This window comes from Cyprinus carpio, chromosome A3 (assembly GCF_018340385.1).
Source record: "Cyprinus carpio isolate SPL01 chromosome A3, ASM1834038v1, whole genome shotgun sequence".
Taxonomy (NCBI): domain Eukaryota; kingdom Metazoa; phylum Chordata; class Actinopteri; order Cypriniformes; family Cyprinidae; genus Cyprinus; species Cyprinus carpio.
Genome location: NC_056574.1, coordinates 24,521,310 through 24,542,817, shown reverse-complemented (window position 1 = coordinate 24,542,817; position 21,508 = coordinate 24,521,310). Strand labels below are relative to the sequence as shown.

The 21,508-nt window shown below is 37.7% G+C and overlaps 1 pseudogene; it reads left to right on the top strand.

Moving 5' to 3' along the window:
• The window catches only part of LOC109054505, a 57,328-nt pseudogene that overhangs the window by 18,176 nt on the left and 17,644 nt on the right, over nt 1-21,508 (top strand).

The window sequence follows — 21,508 nt, the reverse complement described above, 5'->3', positions numbered from 1 at the left end:
TAAGCTGTTTGACATTCTCTCAGGGTTTGTATTAGCCTTCAAGGCACCATATCCTAATAAACAGGAAACGGTAATCTCTGAAGTGCTCTTTCTCACTAATTCTTTACAGTGACTCATGGGTAATGAGGGGTGTTACGTGCTCTTTTTGACAGTTGCAACAGTGAGTCTCTCCCCTAAATATATGCCCTGATGTGCAAAAACAGCTCTAAACATTATATATCACATTAGATATATATATAGATAGATATATTGCATCATTAGATATGTTAATGTGGTAATATTTTAGCCAATAAGAGTGAATTATGTGGCCAAGTGACTTTTTTAGTGTTCCTCTATAGGTAAATGTTTCAGTTCTAGCACATGCCCATGTTTTTTTTTTACTGAATAAAAAAATGCATTCACCTCAAATGAGCATTTACTTTGTATTTTTTTTTTTTTTTACTTTCCATCTTGGTGTTTATACCAGTCAGATTTTTATTTTTTTTATTTTTTTGAAAGAAGTTTCTTATTCTAATAAAGGCTACATTTATTTAAACGAAAATACAATAAACAGTAATACTGTGAAATATTATTCAAATTTAAAATAACTGTTTTCTATCTGAATATATTTTATAATGTAATTTATTCCTGTGATGGCAAAGCAGCCATTACTCCAGTCTGCAGTGTCACATGATCCTTCAGAAATCATTCTTATATGCTGATTGGCTGCTCAAGTAATTGTTTTTTAATTATTATAAATGTTAAAACCGTTGCACTACTTAATTTTTATTTTTTTTTTTTTTTTGCAACTCTGATACTTTTTTTTTTTTAGGATTCTGATGAATAGAAAGATCAAAAGAACAGTATGTGTTTGAAGTACAACTCTGTAACATTATAAATATCACTGCCACGTTACATTACTGTCACTTTTGATCAATTTAATGCAAAAGTATTATGTCTTTATAAAAGTGTACATCCATCAATGTTTTGATAGCTCCAAATAAGCATCAAAATACATGCATTGAAAAGTGTGGAATTAGCATATTAACTAGGCTCACTATAGACTGTGCCTCATCCAAAGATCTTCTGTGCTGTTAACTGACTTGCATGATTTCTGTAGTGAATCTTGAAGCTGAAACACAGATAGACGTCACTGTCCGCATTCTTAGTGAATTCCCCTTTTTCAAAGAGTGAGCAGGAGCTTTCCATGAATTCAAGTTGTTATATCACATTACAGGAAAGCTTTAACACACACTTCACCAGTTCCCACATAGCTCCAGCTGTCTCAGTACACACAATCTTATTGTGCCGAATTGAAAAAGATTTCCTGGGGGCACCAGGAATCTGAAGTCACATCACAGAGGAGGTTTTATATGCCCTTTGTGGTAAACAACTGTCTCTTTGTCCAAATGGCCCTCCGTTTGTTTGAAGCCAATACTTCTCCAGCGCCTGATTTGTCTGTAAGTGCCAGATGATAATGCTAATATTTTGAATCTGTAGAGGGACAGTACTGTCAGTTCATGGATAAACATAGAGAGTTTCTCATGATATCGGTGGTGTAGAATGGCAGGGAAGCTGCAGAACTGATCTTATTAATTCCAAGCATCTGTTTTCCTCTCTTTGAAAGGATGATAGTGTTTTGGGGAGGAGAGCAGCATCAGCTGTGCATAATGGGAGGCTGCTTGTTTTTGTGTTTATCTTTTCCGACAGGATGGGGAACTACTCACGAGGAAGGAAATGCCAGATCCGTGCGCTTAAATAAACTTGTGTATTTCCCTCATTTGAAAGCCATAATAAACTCACCCAAGTGTGTAAACATGAAAGATAAGCCCTTGCAAGATATACTTATACTCGCCTTTGAAATCCATCCAGTTACCATAAAAAGTTAGATGTGTGCCAGCTTTGGCCTGCGTTCCTCCGCCTGCGTCAGTGAGGCTTACAAACAGCCTGTAGTCTACAATTGACAGAACAACCCACTGACCCACTGCTGGCATTCACATTCCTCGGGCCTGTCCACTGAACAAACCGATAAGCTCCATAGTAAAGTTCAATCATTAATCTTTAAAACCATGCCTCATAATGTGTTTTTTTTCCCCTGCAACCAGTTCTTGATGATGAGAAATCAGCCATACTTAAATATGTGACTGTTGCACTGTCCCTAGCAATGGGAATCAATCAGGTACCATTCCAGGTCTGATTCTGGTTGATGCTGAAGAAGAATTATTTTGAAAACAGAAATAATTTTTTTATTATTTGTGAAACATCCAAAAAGTGGTAAAGTATTTCATTATTTTTAACTTATTTATATAAAGTACTATTGAGAAAAACTCTGTGTATCTTTAAAGGGGTCCTAATATGCTTTTTCACGTTTTGAATTTTAGTCAGTGCGTAGTGTGTATGTTTGGGCATAAAAAAGATCTACAAAGTTACAAATCTCAAAGTCCACTCCAAAGGGAGATATTTCGTTTTTTTTTAAAAAATCCCCTTTTTTAAGAACTACAATGAATGGCTCATTGTTTTCGGGGTTTTGTGATGTCAAAGCGGCCCATTAGAATATCATAAAAATAATTCCCACCCACGGAAATTTTAATGGTTGGCGGGTGGGGAGGGGCGAGGTCCTGGTTAGAAAGGTTGGTTGAGTGCAAAATACAAGACGACGACGTGCTTCTGTAGCGTCAAGTTTTCGCAAGTTATTACACATGAACCTGAATAATTCTGTATGTACAAATGTATGTTACAATTATGAAGATGTTTTTATAAATTGCTGACAGTAGAATACTGGACAATGATGTAATCTGCCGAATTTACCTTCATACATTGATTTATTTGTGGTGCCCGCCGCAATATCAAAACTGACCACCACAAATAGATTTTCCAAAAGGCCTTGACTTTGTTGAATAAACATGAGCACTGCACATTTTAAAATCGAAACCCGGTGCGGGTGTTTTTATATCACTGTATTTCTGAAGGAAACTGACTGTTTGCATGTAATGTCTGATAAAGCAGCGTTTGTGAGCGGAGCGCTGCTTTGTGTACAGCGCTTACTCTACCACTCCAACAGCCTCCTGCTGGCAGAGGATGAATTTGCATATATATGCCGCCACAAATAGAGTGCAAGTCTGTGGGAAACCCTGGACTATGGTATAAATAAATTCAACTGTATAACAGTTTCACTGCAATTCATGTTATAGTGTTAGAATTAAAGAACAATAAACATAATACATATTACCCGTTGCACATCTGTACATAGTAAATGCAGTTATTTTTAAGCGGTTGTTGACATCCTATCTAAAACATGATTTAGCCAAAAAAAACAAACAAACAACAACAACAAAAAAAAACAACAATAAAGTTACCACTCTAATATGTCTCAAAGGTTCTGTGCGATCCTCTTGTTCAATTTTCTCGGGGTCTGAATCTGGCTCAGATTGATATGGCAATATTGACGCCATCCTTAACTATACCGGAGCAGACTATACCGGACTAAAACACTGTCTAAACTGATCGCCAGTCACAACACACTGGGACAGCTAACCAATCACAACATTTTGTTTTTCGGAAGGCAGGCCTTCATCAAACCCGGATCTAATAGAGCCGTTTGTGCCAGGCTGGGAAGAAAGGTATTGTAATAATGTAAATTACGAACCAAGCAGGAGAGCATGTTCTAGTACACCCCCAAAACAAAATCAAGACTTTGTAAAAGAGCATTTAGGACCCCTTTAACTATACATTGTCATATCAACAACCAATCAAGAAGTTAACTTTAAAGAATAAGTACATTTCAAGAATATACATTTCTTAATAATAAAAAAGAACTGGCCCTTAAGAGAATCAGACTTCGCTGGTCGTGCTGTATTTTTGTGATTCACTAAAAAAAAAAAAAAAAAAAAAAAAAATAAGAATCATTTGCTCAAGAATTGGACTTCGCTGATTATTATGCTGTGTGTGAATCACAAAAAAATAACAAATCATTAAACTCATTCGCTCAGGATTCAGATTTCACTGGTGGTGCTGTATGTTTCTGATTCTCTAAAAAGAACGGATTCACCGAGTCATTTGATCAAGAATCGGGTGTTACTAGTCATGCTGGATGTTTCACACTTAATAGAAATCCAGGGAAAACCATTTGCTAAGTATGCTAATGGAAACCTTTTTTTTGTTTGTTTTAAGCTAGATTTGGTAGCCAGTGTCACACCTTGCGATTCGTCCAACTCTAAAATCAATTTAAATAGTAAATGTTACAAGCTCTGTTTGCCACCTCCAATAAAAATCATTCACACCCGTCTGATCATTCCTGACCCTGGACCAGACGAGCTCCAATTATCTAAGACGGCTTTATTGACAGGGACTGAACCCGACATGCTAAATGTGTTTTGTGGGTGTAAATGATTTTTAATTAGATGAACACTCAATTACAGCGATTGCTCTCTCAAAGTAAGTTAAGCTAATTGATGAAGCTAATGCTTATTTCACAGGGAGATTAATTGAGGCTACACAGAGTCTTCACCCTTCTGTCTGGAGATAAGGACCACAGACACCCTGCTGAAGCCAGGAGGGCATGGAAAAAAGGGGGATGGGCACCACAAAGAAAGAGGTTTCCTTCAGTCTTTTGAGTCCAGGCTTGTTTGATAAGATATGAATGGAAACCTTGTTGATGGTTGGGTTTTGTTCTCTTCTGTTCTGTGGACAGAAAAGTGATGAGACCGGGGAAAAGTTGGGAGAGTGCGGATATGGCTACTGAGAAAGGGAGAGATAGACACAGAGCATCTGGTGGTGAGATCCTGTTATTGTTAATGTAAAGGAAAGCCTCAGCTTCAGAGGTCCTTGACCAGTTACTCTCCATAGCCAGCAGAATGGAAACGGAATAAGGATGAGGCTGTTTTCAGCTCTTTGGAGGGACAAATAGACTCCAAGCAGGAAACAGTTACAATGGGATTGATGCCTTCCGATGTATTATAAATGTCAGTCATTATTAGCATAATCACACACCCTCAATATGTTAAATGTTTATCATAATTTCATAGTTTTTTAATGAACCATTGCCTTTAAAATGCAATCTGATGGGAAAATAATTGGAAGTACAAAAATAAATTAAAACAAACATTACAAAATATGAGCTCAAACACCACAGTTGATTTAGAATATTCACTGGAATGGCAGGAAGAAGAATTTTACTGAACTGGAAATCAACACATTTAATTCAGAATGCATTTTGGGAAATTGTGTTTGTAAGTTTGGGGATCAAGTATTATTTTTTATTTTTTTTAAGGTAAAGCTTATAAAGCTGCTAATTCTCAGCTAAGATGCATTAAATTCGTCGAAAGTGACCGTAAAATAACATTTATAATGTTACAAAAGATTAAATAAATGCTGAATTCAAATAAATGCTTCTGTACTTTCTTTTCATCAAAGAATCCTGAAAAATTAGCAGTTTCTCCAAAAACATTAAGTAACACACCATTTTTCAGCATTGATTATGATGATAATAAGAAATGTTTCTTGAGCACCAGATCAGCATATTAGAATGATTTCTGGATGATCATGTGACACTGAAGACGAGAATAATGACTGCTGAAAATCTAGCTTTGCCATCACAGGAATAAATGCCAATTTAAAACATTATCAAATAGAAAAGTTATTTTAAATTGTAAGATTTTTTCACAATATTACTGTTCTACTGTTTTGTTTTTTGGTCAAATAAATGCATAAGACCTTAAGAGACCACTTTCAAAACATTTTACAAAATCTTACCTTTTTTGTCAAATAAATGCCTAAGACCTTAAGAGACCACTTTCAAAACATTTTACAAAATCTTACCAACTCAACTTTTGAACAGCATTGTGTAAACCTTTAAAATTTGCAGCTTTTAAAATTTTTTCTAAACATTTAAAGGCTTTATTTGTCTTGTCAGTTTGCATGTATGCACGCCACTGATTTGCACAAACCCTTTCCACCATTCTAACCTTACAACCATACAACAGAGCGCCGCCTTGCGCAAACACAGTGGGCATGTGAGACATCTAACTGATTACATGCTAATAAAATGGCACCATCCAATTGCTGAGATCCTGAGAAAGCAGGTTTACTGTATATCTGCACATCAATGTGGAAAGCAGTTTGCTAGTTTCTGGGGAGACATGAATTGGGAAGATGTCCGTTCAGGCCCAGACCACGTGGAGCAGCTAGAAAGAACGCCCAGGGCCCCCCATCCAGGTCCTTGCCACACCTAGCACTAAGCTTCAATAGCTGGACTCTGATCCCGGGAGAATTTCAGCCATTTTTCTGCCTGTCTTGTTGACTCAGTGCTGTAGTGTTCAACTGTGATGGAGTAATTAACTGTGTGCAGCAGACAGGTTATTAGAAGCAGAGTTTGGTTAAGATTTTCCTGCAGGATACCTGATACGGTGTCTGATCTGGAAGCAGTACTCTGTGTAAAGGCCAGGACCATCAGTACTTCCACAGTACAGTTTTAGTGCCTGTAGGCATGGCAATTTGTCTCAGCTCCACCAACAAACAAACCCAGGGGAAACAATGCAAGGCTAGACTTGTAATAGTGGCAAGGCTGATACAAAAGGCCCAGAGTTATGGCTTGTGGAAAGACAGTTGCTTTATGTAATGATTTTTCTGGCCGACCTGGAAGGAAAGGCAGGCGTTTGTGCTCAAGCACGCATTAGCATACATGAACTCCCCTGTTCCACCACACACACACACGCGCACACACACGGGCATACATTTTGACACAAGCACACACAGACTCACTGATATGTTGGCTGTGGGAACATGATGCTGCCTGCTCATCACGTTTCCCTGTGGTCTTTCCAATCAGTTGCGTAAAGCACAGGAAATATAGGTCAGACAGCAGATGTGCTCTCGACTACAGGACAAATCACACCCTCTTTCAACGTGTCAGGATCAAACAGTGTAGCCGGGGGTGCAAACATTCTGCTTTCTAAATGTCTCTAACCTTTCTAGAGGAGAGGAAAAATGGGAAATGGATACCGCTGTGCTCCATAGTGGTGTATTTTTGGGGTTCGGCGTGTACATGTTTGTAGAAATGTATGTGAGTGAGCTTGTGTGTACTTTTGGAGATTTGTGTGTATATATATAGCATCAGTGACGACTAAGGATGTATTGGATAATGAAAAGGATAAATCTTTAAAAAAAATTATCTTTTGTGTTTGATGTATTCTTTGTGTCAATTTATACAATTTTCTACAAACACTAAAAGGGTCAAGTTAAGTACTCAGCATGTAACCATTAATGACATATTTTCTTTGCATCTTAAACCATAACTGTTATTTTCAAAAATGTATATCTCAGAATAAAATAAATACAAAAAAAAAAAAAAAAAAAAAAAAAATATATATATATATATATATATATATATAATATATATATATATATATATATATATATATATATATATATATATATATATATATATATATATATATTTCAGTCTTTTTTTTTTTTTTTTTTTTTAGATATTAATATTTTTTTTTAAATTTTAATTAATAATTTGGTACAATGCATTTATTGTGTGCATACATGTTTTTACATCGTACTTATATTTTAAAAATACCTGTGTGTAATTACATCTGTAATTACGTTCTGTAATTATATTTATAATTACACTGTTAACACATCCCTTACCTTAACCCACCCTTAATCCTAACCATACCACCAAACCTGTCCCTAACCTTACCCGTATCCCACCTCAATAGCATCAAAAGTGTTTTGCAATACAATATGAACACAATAAGTACATTGTACTTATTTTTTATGCAATACATGGTAGTTAAGGCCACTTAATATAAAGTGGGACCTTTCAGTCATACACAGCATGAAACAAATGTCTTTATTATACCCTGCCATCCAAATGTTTGGGGGCGGTAAGATTTTTAAAACGTGTTTTTCTCTCCAAGGCAATGTTTATTTGATCATCAATAAATTTTAGTATGTAATTTATTCCTGTGATGGCAAGGCTGGATTTTAAGCAGCCATTACTCCAGTCTTCAGTGTCGCATGAGCCTTTAGAAATCATTCTAATATGCTGATTTGCTCAAGTCTAAGACATATGTCTAAGAATCGGCCAAATTGACAGCTTACAAGTATTTATTTCAATGTGAAGGAGTGCCACGGAAGAGAGAAATTATAGAAAAAAGCATACTGTAAAAGTATGACTATGATATACAGCTGAAAAGTCTGTGAAATACTCTCTCTCTCATTCCAGTCATGCTCTTCCTGTCCTTATACAACAGCAACAATCACATTCTCTTATGATAGACTCATTGAGATTGACTTACATCACTTTGGATAATAACTGCAGCTTTAAAAAGAAGATTGGTAGTTTGATGGATGGATTCTAATTTTGCCTTTTCATCCGCTGCTTCTTTTTTCTTTTTTTTCTTTTTCATTCTGGCATATGGGTCTTCGTTCCATGACACTGCAGTGCCTGCCTTTGTTTGATCTAGCAGTTATCAGATCAAACACTAGGGGGTAGCAACGTTCTCAAGTCAGATTAGCCCAACTAATCATTTATAATATCAGATTCATTTACTCACTAGAGTGAAAACATGCTTTCTCAAGTTCTTTTAGAGTGATGCTAATACGTTTTCAAAAAGCTGTAATCAGCTCTTCACGCATGTTGCTTTGAGAGAATGCTCTCTCTCTTTTTTTGCAGAAATTTATATGGCATACTGAAAGATGCTGATTTGTTCTTATTTCACTTTAAACAAGCCTCTTATCACATAAAAACAATAATTACGAGTCAATTATTCCAGAGTGCCTGGATTTTTATCAGGCCATGAGCGTATACTCTACATACCAACTCGGCTGTGCTTCTCATGAGTCTGGGTCAAAACGAACAGGAGTTCTCATTCTCACCGGTGTTAAGCCAACATGTTGGTAGAATCACCCACCTTTAAAATAATCACAATTTGTTGCTTTGCTTTTGTAATGGAGATTTATAAAATTTTTTTTTTTATAAAGTTTTATTTATTAATAGATAATTATATAATAGTTAAAAACAGAATCACTGAGTTGGAAAAAGGATAACCCTTATTATGTTGAAACACCATTTGCTTTACAGACTTCAGTCTGTTGGGATATGCCTCTACTAACTTTGCACATCTAGACTGAAATATCAGCCCACTCTTCTTTGCAGAACTGCTCAAGTTCAGTTAAATTTAATGGTGACTGTTTGTGGACTGCAGTCTTCAAGTCATTCCACAGATTTTCAATGGGCCACGCAAGGACATTCACCTTTTTCTGCTTCAACCACTGTGTGCTCAGTTTTGCTGTGTGCTTTGGGTCATTGTCATGTTGGAAGGTAAACCTTCTTCCCATTGACAACTTTCTGGCAGATTTAGCAGATTTTCCTCAAGAATTTGACTGTATTTAGCTCCATCTATTTTTCCTTCTATCCTGACAAGTGCTTCAGAGAAACACTCAGAACAGGACATTAGCACCTCCATGCTTTAATGTAGGAATGCTGTTATTCGGATGATGATGAGTTTTTTGATTTCCGACAGAAATATATTGTTTGGTGCTGAGGCCAAATAATTCAATTTTAGTCTCATCTGCCTCAGAATCTTCAAGGTGCGTTCTGGGAAAGTTCAGTAGTGACTGCATGTGGCCTTTCTTGAGGAGTGGCTTTTTTCTTGTAACCCTCCCATACAAGCCACGTTTGTGTAGAATTTGTGATATTGTCTTTGTCATGAATTCCTGCAGCTGCTTCAGAGTTGCTGTAGGCCTCTTGGTCACCTCTCTGACCAGTTTCCTCCTGAATCTTTCATTCAGTTTGGAACGACATCCCGATCCAGGAAGGGTCTGTTGTACAAAATACCTTCCACTTCCTAATATTAGACTTCACTGTGCTTCTAGGCATTGATAAAGCCTTTAACATTTTTTTTTTTTTTTTTGTATCCATCACCTGACCTTTGCCTGTCCAAAACTTTATCCTGGAAATCCTTTGACAGTGTCTTGCCACCCACAGTTGATTGTTTCCTTCAGTTGCACTAACAAGGACTGAAATGCTCCAGGAAATTTCTTTTCATACTGAGCTGATCAAAATGACAGTCATATTTCATCTGGTTTTTAGAAAAATATTTTTCCACTCAGGAATCCAGGTCATGTTCAAGTTGCAGTTAGACACCTCACAATTGTATATATAGTATATTCCAGTAGTTTACATCTAAAGCAAATTGGGAAAAACATTACTAGTTGCTACTGTTGTTTCTGTATAACCAGCCTTTGCTCTGGGCAGGGGTGGTGCAGTCTCCATCTGAGTGTTTTTCTTCAGCTCTAAACGACGTGCTGAGACTCTCGTCCCGACCTGTTGGGTGTTTACGTGTTGACACTCGCTACGATGGGACTCCACATTCCTGGCAGAGGCCTTCTTGGAGTTGGCATGTTAGTAAAACAATATTTGACACCAAGTTAGCTTACGAGACAATTCAACACACAACTGGAATACACTGAGGTCCATATTTGCAGGTAGTTTCCAATGGAGAGTTTTAGTTGTTCTTCAGGAAAAAAAAGTTTGGTAAAGATTTCACATGGCAGGATGTGTGTGCATGTGTGTATCTATATTATTTATCATTTTCTACTTAAAAGGTTTTCATTGGCAAACTGAAATGTTTAATCTCTTTTTTAGTATTTTATATATATATACGTATATTACTTTTCATGTAATAATTTAAATAGCTATATTTCAATTAATGAATTTTTGTTATAGTTTTAGTTAACAAAAACCACACTCATAAAAACACGTTCCTGTTCCTTGCTTTCAGATTTTCTGTAAAGACTAAAAGTAAAAGAAGAACTTCTGTGACACTTCCCCTTTTGAGACCACTTCCACATTTGTAGATTTTCTAGATATTTATATAAAATAAAATCCCTTATTTGTTGGTGGAATCATTAAAGAAGGGTTTTTATTTTTTATTTTTTTATTTTTTTTACTCTGTAGTGATTAATTAATTTAACAAGCAAAAGTATGCAATAACTGGGGGAGTAATGAGATAAAAGGAGTAGGATTTGGTCATGTGATTTCAACATGGCCACCCCCATGAGACGACCTGCTCCTTGCAAAATAAAACTGTCTATATTAGGCTACTGATTGGGCACATTTTTTCCTATTAATTTGCTTTATGTGTTACAAAAAAATCCTGATGATTCAAAACAATTCAAAAGCCCATCAAATCACAATGCAAATGTTTCGTCCATGAATCCTTTGTGTTGTAGAGCTAGTGTAGAAGGTCAAAGTTCTAAGCCTTCTGGATCCACATTTTCACCAGATGAGGGGGAGAGGGGAAAGGTGATTTCCTTTTGGACAGTGCGACAGGGCTTCCTGGAAGTGTCATCCCTCGCTAAGAACAACTGCATCCTGCCCTGAAAATTAAACGAGACACAGTAGAGCAACATGTGTTGTGGAAACATGCTCAGCCCTTGTGATACCAACATGATCTGCCATCTTGAACCAGTGCTAAAGAGGTAGCTATTATTTTATGAAGTGAATTAGATGAACTTACTCTAGGGAGCAGGCAGTCCATAGTTGGTAGTAATAACTATAAAGTCACTTTATGTTTATTGATGGCTTTCTGAATGTTAGTGGGTATGTTTAGGCTAATGACTGAAGGATGATAGCACAACTAATACTATTGAAGGCCATAACACAAACACAAATACAGAGGGAGAGAATACGAAAGTGAATGCTGATCATTTGTGTGTTTTTCTCCTAAATACATCCTCTTGGCGAGAATCCACGAGTGAACGGTTAATGCAAAGACAGCAAAAAAGAAAGTAAAAAAAAAGAAGTGTGTGGGAGTGGTTGTGTGTGTCGGTGTGCTTATACTGTATGTAATAGTTTTTGCTACTTTTGGAAATCGTGCTCTATGAAGAGCAGCAGATGTCAGGGCAAGACACAGCTCGGCTCTTTGCGCACTGTTGATGGTAAGTTGACTTTGTCATCCTTATTAAGCCTAATCACAGGCTGTTACTTCAAAGCATTGCTTCCCTCAAAGCGGTATGAAGTGGAGGTCTATATTGTTTATTGACCCCCTCAGATTAACAGGCGACTGTCAAACAATGACAGCTTCCATTCTGACCCTCTGATGTTTAACTCTTTTACTTGCTTTACTTTTATAGAAAATTACTTGGACTGATAAATGATTGGAATGTTAACAGGCTGGTAGTATCTAGTGAGGTAGTCAGTTTGTTTGTTGTTTAGTTTAACTTAGTCAGTCAGATGTTTAGTTAGAGAGGTGTTTGTTTAGTTAGAGAGGTGTTTTGTTGGTATTTAGGTATTTAGTAATCCAGTTAAGCCCAGGACACACCAAGCCGACGATCGGCCGTTTGCCATCGTTGGGCCGACGGCGAGTGACGGTCGGGCTAGTTTGTTTGGTGTGTTCCACTCGTCGGGCTCACATCGGCGGCAGTTTGCCCAATTCAACCATAGACTGTATAAAAACATGGATGTAGTGTCCGTGACGTCACCCGTAGACTCCTGAAGAGCGTTTTTAAAGCTCAAAGTGTGCAGAGCGGGCCGTCACCATCTTGGCAGCGCGTCACCGCGCGACTCTCCCAGATAATCGAAAATGGGCAAAAAGGCGGGAGCTGGTTGCTGAAGCCACGCCCACCTAGCTCGATGTCAGTGTCAGCAGCGGCAATCCACCTGTCACTCAAGTGACCACGCCCTTAATTATGCAGAACTTTAAGGCTTAATTTAAATGGATGAGTTATAAAAAAAATTCACCCCCCTAACAGTTGTCATGAAGGGCAAAATTAGCTATATAGACCAAAATCATTTTTTTAACCAGGCAGTAAACATGTTTTTTCTGATGTAAAGTTGGGCATTTTAACATGGGGAGTCTATGGGACTGACTCCCTTTTGCAGCCAGCCTCAAGCAGCTAGTCGATGAATTGCAGTTTTAGTCACTTCCTTGTTGGCTTCACGAGAGAGAGTAGGAGGTTGCCGCTCGGATTCAACATATTGAATCGGTGTTGGGGACGTCAGGGCCATCGGCGCGAGTGAGAGCTCTGATTGGATGTTCAGTTTGATATGAACAGCTCGTTCCTCTCACACATGCGCAGAACGCACGTGTAAGTTTGCCGTCGGCTATAGTCTGTGCACTGTGTTCCAGCGCAGCTAACATATATCTATATATAATACATAACATTACAGTGAATATTCACTATATGCACTCTGTAGTATCAAAGAAAGTATCAAATGCAGAAATTAATTTTAATGGCATAAAATGTACTTAGAACAGATGTACATTTTTAAGGGCCTAGTTCACATTTGGTAGAATCTTGTTGTTCTGTAATACTCTTCTCAGCAGAAACTCCAGCTGTGCATCAGCTCAGTTTAGAAGACGCTCTAACAGATGTCCGGCACTTTGCCACTGTCCTCCCGCTCTGTCCTCACCTGTCCCTCCCACCATGTGTGGAAGATACTGAGAACGCACCAGAAGATGGTGTCAGACTTCAGGAATCCTTCTCTTCCGTCTGCCATGTCCTTTTAAGTATGCTTGGATTAGGATGAGGTTAAGATGCTTTAAATGAATTAACCCCTTGAATCCCACACAAGCAAACAACCAGCAGCTTTCTCACGGTGTGTGATGGCAGATCTCCGTAGTAACACGATACTTCCAGTCTCTTTGGGGAGGTTACCCTGGCAACATTATGAATGAACTGACAGCGTCTGTGCATACATGTGCTTTTAGTTAAAGAGGAGCGGTAATAGAGACATTTAGTGGCAATTCACTGTCCCTTGTGGCAGAGCAAACACATACTTCCTCCCCCTCACTTCCTCTTCCTCTCTCACCTTTTTACTCAACCATATTAACATCCGTAAAAAAATCAACGCCTCTATTTAGATAACCTCAATGTTTGTAACACCGAATGTTTTATGAAATTAAAGAGTATTTCATCCAAAAATGAAAACTGTTATTAAATACTCACCCACATGTTGTTCCTAACCTGAGATATAGTGTTGTTTTGGACCCCATTAACTTTCATTATATGGTCAAAAAGAACAAGCAAGTAAGTAGGGACAACTGCAAAAAAATTTGTATGTTCATATCAATCTTTGTCATGCAGTGGCTCAGAATTATTGTAAGAGTATCTTATCATACAAAGTTTACCAGAGTGTGTGAATTCGAAGAGGAGAAGATGCATTAGTCATCAGATAATGACCTGGAATGACCAGAACGATGTGGCAGTGGAGAGCACTTTGTAGGAAACTCCATTAACAAACCTCAGTCAGTTAATTAGCTGTAGACGCAGTGGAGCATACAGAGCCTGTATGTGGCTCGGAGCTTTGCGAAAGGCTTTTAGATGAAAGTGATGAATTGCTGTCATTGGGTTGGTTCTAAACTTTATCAAATGATTAAATATTGAATGTAAAATAGACAGCTCTCGCCGCATGCAAAGGTCATTTTCCGATTGCCACATTAATCAAAATGCTTTTTCCTGTCAGCGATGAAGAGAGAATTCCCAAAACAACAGAGATGCGCTGTGTGGTGATATGCTGCAGGCACAAGCATATATGTGTGTGAGGTTAGACACTGTAGGATGAGAATTTGGTGTTTCTGGAACTCTCTTCCACGACTTCTCTTAGTTCATTTCGTACCGGATTTCCATTCACGCATCCCAGCAGACTGTAGTCTATTCACAAGGATTGCATTTCCATTTTTCTACTTTACCTGTCTGGGATTGTGAAAGACATTTCCTTGTATCTCAAGGGTGGGATTTTAACAGAGACTTGTGCTGATGACATAAGGAAAATGGATAAACATCCATCCCACTCTTGAGAAACACTTAGGTAACCATTGTGATAGCAGAGCTGGAGAAACTGCTTTTCTTTTGTGTGGCATAAAACTAGTTAAAATACAACCAGGAAGAGAGAGGCCCAAAGGCAAGGAAATGCATCACCCTCAGAGTCCTGTCTGTGTTTATACTACGACACACCCTCACACACGCACGCGCATTAGACTCTGGATCCACACGCACGCGTAACTGACATCCTGAGCAGTTCTCAATTCACTTTCTGACAGCATATGGGGCCTGGCAATTGCTCCAGGAACCCACTTATCTGCTAAGGTAAAAGACTGATTTCTGTTAATATTTTACTATACCAATCTCTCTTCTGGTAAGTTTCTGGTTTGTGTAATCTGCTACGCAGCTGTCATTTGAATGCAATGGGTTGTGTTTGCAATATTTGTCTGTTGAGCTGGGAGTGCTGTAGGTACATGTTGTGGTTTAGTCGTTGGCTGGTGTCTTTTGATTAGAAGCGCGAGTGCGTTGTTTTGGGGCCTCACTATTATACATCAGCCATCTATTGAGTATCAAACAAAGGAACATTATTGTAATTCAGACATAAAACCATCCTTACAGCGTCTCAGCATGGGCTTGACCTGTACACACACATTCTCTTTTACTCACAGGCACTTTTTTCACACACTCTCATGGCTAGCGGTTTTTTTTAAAAAAAAGGCCCATCCTTACATGGATGTATATTCAGTCTCCTTCACTTTAATTTATATGAGGTGGACTTCATTTTATGAAGAGCTTAAAGACTAAACACTCACATAAAGATTGTGTGATAATAAGTCAGAATGACAGTTCGAGAGTGAGAAAAACATACTTCCTCAGTGAAACTGTGCAGAGATGCTTCACCTCCTCATGTTTAAACAGATCCGGAGAAGAGTCCTTAAAGGGATAGTTCACCCAAAAATGTAAATTCTGTCATTATTTAATCATGTCGTTTCAAACCTGAAGATGATTTTTTAAAGAATATTCTGGCCGCTCTTGTCAGTACAATGATAGTGAATGGGGACTGGGGCTGTCAAGCTAAAAAAAGCACCATAAAAGTATTCTCTAAGCAGTACATTCCAAGCTGAATGATAGTTTGGTGTGAGGGAAAAGACCAGAATTTTAGTTATTCACAGAAAATATTGCTATATGCCCTAGTTTTGAGAAGTAGGGATAAACAAATCATCTTCATCACACTGACTCAATGATCAGGTTGCAGTGGTTAACCGCAAGGATCATATGGACCGCTTTTATGATTACTTATGTTTTTTTTTTCTTATCAAATATCTTATTATGTTCCATGAAAGAAGAAAAAAAAAACTCATGGATTTGGAATAACATAAGGGGGAGTAAATGATGACAGAATTTTCATTTTTGAATGAACTGTCTCTTTAAATTCACACAGGTTTCTCCATTAAATCCAATTGAAGTTGTATAGTTTTGAAGAGCAGCTAAAATTACAACTGTCCAAATGAAAACATAGCAATGTTTTTATCCAGTGATATCAGGCTTGCTGTGCACTAATAATATGCCTATCCATGCACTTAAACTCCAGTGCTGCTTTTCTGTAAACGGTGAACTACAAGCTCTTTGTCAATATAAAAACCACTCACGTCTGATTGACCATTACCACGTCTTTTAACAGCAATCCACAGCCCAAACAGCCCAGCATGACCACACAGGCAGCACTTATTACCAGCACAGAAATTTGCACTGAACTGCAATTTACTTTTCTTTATCACAGATGAGCGAGTCTGTGGATGCAGACTATTCAAAGAAGCACAAAAATTTCTCCTAATTGATTTTATGGGTCAATTACATATTTTCCTCATTAAGTGGTCAGCAGGGAAGCTTGGGCCAGCTGACTGACAGCAGCCCCACTTGTGTGCAAATGAGTTTGAGAGAGGCAGTAGAGAGATGCAGGAGGAGGAGGGGTGGACGGGAGAAGTCCTCTTTTGGATTAGTGGAAGCTTCTTGCCGATCTGCATGTGAATGAGCGTGAGCAGCTTTAGCCGTTACCCCTGCGCTCTTTCTCCATAGTGAGGGAGAGAGACACTGAGAGAGGGGGAGAAGTGCATGGGCAGTTACACAGAGCACAAAGCAAAAGTTTAGGGACAAGTCTTGAGGTACATCACAGTTGCGGATTGTCTGGTGTGGGTCGCTGGGTCTTCAGTGGGGAGAGTGGTGTGGACAGAGCTTTGTGAATGAGAGAAGGTAAGAATCCTTTTTTATCCCATGGGCTTTGCGTGTGTCTCAGCTTCACTGTCCCTCTGATAACAATGGAACCAAGAGCAATGGAGCACTTCAACAGTGCCAAAAGGGGGAAGGGAGAGTCTCATGGCTGCCCGAGAAGACACTTTTCTAAAATGATGTCTTCAAAGTTGGCTTGTTTTGCACTATTTTTGTAATTTGAGATATATCCAAGCAGGAAGGAATTGAGGGTTGACACGCTCTGATGTTTGAAGCTTGGTTATGGTTATTGGTTACCCCTTTTCAAGATGCATCAGGCGGGTTTGCCATTTGCAGCAAGTTTAATGAAATGCTCACTCTCATATATGAGTCATTTCCTCTTGTGTGCTGCAACATTTTAGAAGTATACTTTTGAAGTTTTACTAATTTGTGATGAAAATAAACAGGAAGTTGGCACAGAGTCCAAAATGGTACCATGATGAGGTTCAGATGTAAGGTATTTTTGTGGTATTGTTGACTAGCATGGATAAAATGGGTTTTACATGTTCCTGGGACTGATTAATTGTAGCATTTTGTGTTGAGGTTTTCCAGCATTTTAATTAGATTACTGCCGTGTAACTTTGTAATTGGCATGAAATTAGCTATCAGCTAATGTTTGGCAGTAAATGGTGTTCTCCATTGCTAGCTACAGAAAGTTGTGGCTAAATTAAGCAAAACTGTTCAAAAGCACAGAGCCACATAAAAGACAACACAGGCCTTTTGGGAACTTTTACAGCCATTATCAATGCTTGATGTTAACATGCTCTATTGATAGTTTTCTTTTTCTCTCTCTTTCATTATCTGCCAAATGCAGTGCATTTTTTAAGAGATATTGCTGTGGTTTAAAGCCATTTAAATTAATATTATGATGATATTTCCCATATGGGAAGAGGTTATGAGACAAAGCAGTGGCATACAACATTCATTATTTTGAGCTGTAGATCAGATGTTAGCATTTAGCAGTCAGCACAACAGAACTGAACGTCTTTAAAGTGCAAAATGGGTGCTTGTTTAGCTCTACATTCTTACTTTAATGGACCTGTGGGACTTTGTGAGAATCAGGGGAAAACTTACGTGACACATTATGAAAGTAGATGTGTTTGTTTGTGTCTATTTGCCAGTTTCCTGCCATAGGTCTGGTGTGTTTACACCACACATATAGTTGTAGATCAACTTGATAGTTACCATTTTTTCTTGCTTTATATATAAAATGAAATTTTTAAGGTCTTTGACTCTGCCTATCAAACCAATATCAAACATGCAATATATATTTTTTTCAGTGAAATATGAGTTAAACTGACAATTTATGGTTTGGTGGCATTAAAATTTGAGCCTTACTGATAAGGGTCACGAGGAAAAAGAATACCAAAAAGCTTAATAAACTGTTTTATACAATATCCAAGATGCTTTGTACTAAGTAATAGTGATTTGTGTTTTCTTGCTGTGTTTCTTGGTCATGTCGAGTGAGGATGGGCCACATATGTGAATAATTTTATTAAAGAGCAAGAACAGACACAGAGCAAACCCGGGGACAAATCTGCTTTTATTTAAACACAATATTCAAGGTTTTTATTAAAAAGTTCCAACTTCTTTCCTACTTTCTAACCCTTTTCTCTCACTCTGTTTGCTTTTCTCAAGCCTTGTGAAGACATTGTGTCTACCCTCTCTAGCTCCAAGCATGGCTTTATTTGTCAGCTTCTATTATAGTGCAGGCAGGTTTCAGACAGCATCAAATAAATAAATCTGCCAATCCACAGTCTGGCTGTCTCCTCTTACTTTTGCATAAGTTTAGCTTCTCACAAAAGTCTTACTTCAAACATTGTGACAACACATACTTTTGAAATTACACAAAGTTCAAAGCCAGAAATTCACTTGCTTCTTCACCTCAAGTCAGTGCAGTCTTGCATAGATCCTCAGTTGCTGAATGGATCGCTCGAATGTAATGCCAGTTAGGGAATAAGAAGCCCAGGATTAGTTCCATTTTGGTGGATGGAGGACGTAGGGTATATTTATAGCTGGTTAAGTCATCTGGACCATCAGTTCACGGAGGTTGTCTCAGCCGATCAAACGCAGCACAGACTACATGCTGATCACATACTTGTCTCACTGAAATGAACATTAATCAGCTTCTGCCATATAATGTTTCAATTCTTAAGCCGATATAATTGGACAGTGTGACTCAGTAAGACTCAGCAAGAAATCACAGCATGAGAAAGTCTTTAGAAGTCGTGAGAAAACTGTATTGAGATGAATAACGTCTTTGCAGCCTCTGGCAACAGCACATCATCACTTTCACAATGTTTTTCTTCTAAGAAATACTAATGCCAAGAAACTAAACAAGGTGTCAATTTGTGCCTGAGGTGGATGATTATATAATCATATTAGTTGCAATCAACTCATGGTGTAGCTTGTTGTGAAGGGATAGTTCAACCCAAAAAACATTGTGTTTTTTATATTTATTTTTTATTTTATTTTATTTTATTTTATTTTTTTGTGTGTGTATACACACACTTTCCTTTTTTCCAGAAAAAATAAATGTATACAAAGTTGGAACAACATGAGGGTGAGTAAATAAAGAACTATGCCTTTAAGATAAATTCTGTTGTTTTGGTGTACTTTGCATTTCTGTTAATTACTTTTTGTTGACCTGTTAATGTGACACACTCATGTATATGAAGCAATCAGAGTGTCACATTGGGTGCAGCTCACAGTCACTGCCATTAGCAATGTGTAATAAAGGATAGTAGACTTGGCATTTCCTGGGAATCATTTAACAATCCCATGTTTTGATACTCAAATAAGCTGATTTTAATACACACATGCACACTTCGTATGTGGGTGTGAAGTAAACAAGTTAAAAACACTCTTCCAGAAAAAACTTGTATTGCTTTTCTATAGCATTCTAAAGCTTTATAGCATTAGGCATCAAATGTATTGGTTTGGTTTCTTCTTTAAATAAAAAAAAGATCTATCTATCTATCTATCTATCTATCTATCTATCTATCTATCTATCTATCTATCTATCTATCTATCTATCTATCTGTCTATCTGTCTATCTATCTGTCTGTCTGTTTGTCTGTCTGTCTGTCTGTCTGTCTGTCTGTCTGTCTGTCTGTCTATCTAAATAGTAAATTGACATTACAAAGTACAGTAGATACAGAAAAATTGTGTGTGTATATTAAATACAATTTTACTGTAAAAATATAGTAATAAAATACAGTAAATTAATAAAATAAGTAAATAAATATCACAAAAGATTAATTTAACATCCTGTGGGTGTGGCTAATTCTATTCATATTCACATTAATAATCTAAGAGCGATTCATTTCTTAAATTCTGAATTTTGCCCAACGCTGAGCAGCTGTCATGTGTATTTGTGGACATAGTGTGATTTTGACTTTGTTTTGAACAATGTGACTGGAGTATTGTCTCCACCAGGACAACTTTAGAGGTTATCAGGGAGATTGTGACCAATCCTCTTATAAAAACGGAGCAGTCTCAAGATGGTAATGGTACAAACTACAGTACAGGGATTAGGAAAAAAAAAAAAACACATTAGTCCAGAAGCACTATCCACCCCCTACTGCTGCTGTGCTCACTTAGTCAGATGGGGCATCCTCCGACCGAGCCATCTGACAGGTGTCCGTGCCTCAGTAGTTAACCAGTGCCGTGTGAACTGCTGTCTCTGTGTTGGCCGCTCTCGCGAGTGAACTCAATTGGGCTGAACAAACTGACATTCCAGCAGCAACCCCATTTCTGCTCTGGATTGCTGTTTTTCCATTGCTGACACTATATGCTGCATGAAGTTCATTGCACATTGGGGGTACTTTACATATCCATTTCCATTTTGTGAATGCAGAGTAAACCTTAAGATAAAATCAACCTCTTCCTGACCCACATATCAAGCGTTAACAAATGAATCTAATGCCTCATTTCAGCCCAGAATGGAAGCACAATTATGGACAATTCTCAATTCTTCCTCCTCATTATTTCAGTTCCCCGTCTGAATCGATCTGTGCCTCACCTACATTTGCCTCTTGTCAGTCATCATAATGTGTATTAACCTCCACCTACATGCTCTGAGCATGCTCACAGTACACAGCTCTCTGGCTCATAAACAAGCCCGGCAAAAAATGAACATCTTTTCCTCAAATTAACTGCAACGGTGAATTGTGCATTATGCTAGCACATAACATGTCAGGAAACGTGGGCGCTAGATGAATGTCTTCAAAATAGAATCTCATTGTAAAAATGCTTGGAGGAAACTAGCCTAACAGTTTTGTTATCATTAACTACATTTATTAAAATATTTTTGTTAATTGAAATAATGCTGAAATAAAATAACATTTAAATATTAGATGAAAAGGTTAAAAACTCAGAACAGAATGACAAAAGCACATAATAAAAGTACTATTAAATAAATAACAATTGATATAATAATAAATTAATAATATATAAATAATACTAACACTATCATATAATAATA